Raw genomic sequence first — 3,549 nt, forward strand, 5'->3', positions numbered from 1 at the left:
TGAAAACTGTAGTCTTTATGGTAAAAATTAAAAATAAGCGGCATAGTCACCTCTCTCAGGAAAAACATGTTTGGCTGAGTAAACCTGGGAGACAGTGATCCAGAGACCCTTTCAGTGTGCATAAAAACCAGTTCCACCAGCTCAGGAGCTGCATCCCCAAGGCTTCCAAAAGCAGCAGGCGTCCTCTAAGGAGGAAAATGGCAGTGCAAGCAGTGCAGTGCCGTGCAGGGACCAAGGGAGGTGGCTGGGGTTCCCTGCTTATTCTTTTCACCTTTTGAATTACTAACTAGTTGTCTGTATCACCTGTTCATGCAAAGGAATCTTCAATTTTTAGAAGACTGAAAAGGACACATTACCTCTCAACAGGAAAATACCCTTAAGATTTCAACCATAAAAACCTAATTGTTGCATAATAAACAGCCTGGACACCTCATCTCTCCTCAGACATCTCCCTGCACATCACAAGTATAGCACCAAAGGAAAAGGTTGTCATTGCTGCATGTTTATGTAAGAATCTTGCAAAATTAAGGACACAGTGAAAACAGTGCTACACTGGAGAGGTGCACGGACTTCATTTCAGATAGAGCTTCAGGAAGCAATGAGAGTACCATATTTTGCAGTAGAACGTGACATTGGTGCTTGCTCCTGGCCTTCCAGCTGGGCTCCATAGTAAGACCTTATGTCAAAAAATAACAACAGAAATGATTGGATCATCCAGGGGTGGTGGTGTGCAACTACCATTCCAGCATTTGGGAGGCTGAGAGAGGAAGATTGCCATGAGTTCAAGGCCAGCCTGGGCTACAGGGTAAATTCAAGTTCACCTGAACTACACAGTGAGACCCTGGATCAAAGTTCTGTTCACTTTCTCACAAGCCATGATTTGTTAACTAAGTTTCAGAAACTCTGTACAATTAAAACTATTTACATCATTTCAAGTTTATAATTCAAATTTTTAAACAATTAAAATGGAATTCTCTTCTTAGTAGAGCCGGGTCACATGTTGCTGACAATGCTTTATTAGTAATACTTTGCCTGCTTCTATCAGAAAGATATACGTTAAGGGTGGAAGACTGCTGAAACTGGTGGTGGGGCACATGGGTTGTTCTATGTTCTACGCTTTTGTATGTTAGAAAGGTTCCATCATAAAACAACCTTTTTACATGCTGATTTGGGCTGGGCTATGGCTCACAGGTAAAACTCATGCTTAGAACATGTGAGGTGTTGCTAGGTTTAGATACACACAATGCTTACTTGTCAAAGAAAAAAAATCATAATTTTAAATTTGTCTTACTGGGAAGCCCAAACCCATGGAAAATAATAAAATTATGGAAAACATTTATTAAATTAAAAGAAATTAAAGAAATTAAAAGAAATTAAAGAAATTAAAAGAATATTCCAAATAAAAGATAAAAATAAGCCCCAAACTTCAAGCTAAGGGTAAAAACAACATTTTTTCCAAGAGCTAGATGCAATTATAGAACCAGTAAATATAGACTATCTACTCCTGATACACTAAAAATATTGAGGGTGCTGGCATGGTGGCACATGCCTATAATCCCAGCACTCCAGAGGCTGAGGCAGAAGATTACCGAAAGTTTGAGGCCAACCTAGTCTACATAGTGAGTTCAGGGGCAGTCCAAACTATACAGCAAAGACCCTCAAAAAAACAAAAAACCACATTAAGCCGTGTTGAGTGTTTTTTAGCAATTTTCATTAAAATATGCAGATTCTTTGCCAACCTAAGATTTATAGATTGTAGTTTATTTTATGTCTTTAATAATAATGGGGGTGCTGGGGTATAGCTCAAGTGGCACAGCACCCGCCTGGCAAGTGCAAGGTCCTAAGTCCAGTACCAAAATAATATTAAGAATAATAATAATAATATTAATAATAATAATAAAGTCTATGAAGTTGGCAGTTTCAGAAATAATGCAGCTTGATGTTTATTTTAAAACAAAGTAATTAAAGATTAATAATAATGAAGTACTTCTTCCTTTAGATTTACTCCTTTTGCAAAGTAGTAACGTGGATCTGTTTCATTTTGCATTTTGGGTTTATTTTTCGATGAAGAAAAAAGGAAGCCCTATTTTTTTAATCCCTATTTATTAGCTGTGAAACACCAAATGGATTGTGGCCCTTTTCAGAGAACTGTGCAACTAAACAGAGCTCACCTTGGACTATTTTCCAGGGGCCTGATTTGTCCACAAGAGGCGCTGTCGTCTCTGACTTTGCTGACTCGAGGTAGAATCAAGGTCCTGTTAATAAATCTAGCAACTGTGTGAACATGGAGTCGGGATGGAGCTCGCGCAGCTGTGCGTCACACACACAGGTCACGGTGGTCTCTGGTCCTGTCCCTCTCTCCCACGCCTAGTCACCAGTCAGCCAGAGAAAAGGACGCATTCAATTTCTCCTTCCACCAGCAAGAGGAGTCAGCATCCTGCTCCATTTCTCCAGTCAGCGTTCAGGACAATGAAACCAAACCTGGCAAACAAGATGAGACTCTGTGTACACAAAGTCACTTCTCTGTGTTGTATTTGGTGCATAATCTAAACTGGAATCACCAGCACAGAAAGTGACCAAAGTATACTTTAAGCATTGAAACTGTACCATGGAAAACTGGGGGCAAGAAGAGCATTATGAAAAATTAGAAGTATGCTTTCTATTAAATGAACATCACCTTCACCCCCTAGTAAATGCCAAAAATTGTGAGGTCAAGCCATGCTACGATGAGGCCCAGGTGGGCATGGCAGCACCTGCCTATAGTCTCAGCTACTTGGGAGGCTGAGGCAGGAGAACCACTTGAGTCTAGGAGCTTGACAATAGCCTGTACAATATAGCAAGACCATGACTCAAAAGAAATAAGTAATAAAATAAATGAAATAAAAGTTTTTAAAAGATGAGGACTGTCAGTATATGTTAGGTCTCTTTTTGTAAAATACAAGAATTATCTTACAGTTTTTCAGAAGTGAAGGAAGGAAACACTCACTTTTAATACACAAATAGAATAGTTGAAACTATAGCTCAGGATGTGTTTCTAGAGCAGGTTGCTGGATGTATCACCTGTTATCCTCAGGACATTTAAACTCTAGCCCTGAATTCCATTCCTATAAAATGGGGGTAGGGGCAGTATTCTCCTCTGAGGGCCGGGGTGGGAATGCAATGAGACAGTCACAAATAATGAATCAAAACACCCTCCATGAATTTTAGCACCACTGTTCTTCACAAGAAAGGAGAAGACTCCTGCATGGTGACCATGGCAGGTGGGAAGAACATCCAGAAACACCTTGTGGAAGTGTGTAAATCAGTGGCTCGGTGTGTGAACACACATTACTACAGAAACACTATTTTAAGTTATAAATACCATGCGCCTAGTCTGTTTTACTCTTAAAGTGCCTAAAATCCTGTTTCTGGCCAGTATGTCATTCAGGACATTGTTCCTATTGGGACATACATTTTATTCCCACATACATTTTCCAGGAGGTTATGAGATTTACAAAATTTTTATTCCCAGTGATAAATATAACAATGAAGCTACTACCCAGGCAAAGT

At 39.6% G+C, this 3,549-nt stretch overlaps 1 protein-coding gene across 1 annotated transcript in view; it reads right to left on the reverse strand.

Moving 5' to 3' along the window:
• The window catches only part of Hsd17b3 (hydroxysteroid (17-beta) dehydrogenase 3), a 146,499-nt gene that overhangs the window by 130,329 nt on the left and 12,621 nt on the right, over window positions 1-3,549 (reverse strand). The gene's annotated exons all lie outside the window — the stretch shown is intronic.

The sequence above is a fragment of the Chinchilla lanigera genome, unplaced genomic scaffold, assembly GCF_000276665.1.
Source record: "Chinchilla lanigera isolate Chin_1 unplaced genomic scaffold, ChiLan1.0 scaffold00021, whole genome shotgun sequence".
Taxonomy (NCBI): domain Eukaryota; kingdom Metazoa; phylum Chordata; class Mammalia; order Rodentia; family Chinchillidae; genus Chinchilla; species Chinchilla lanigera.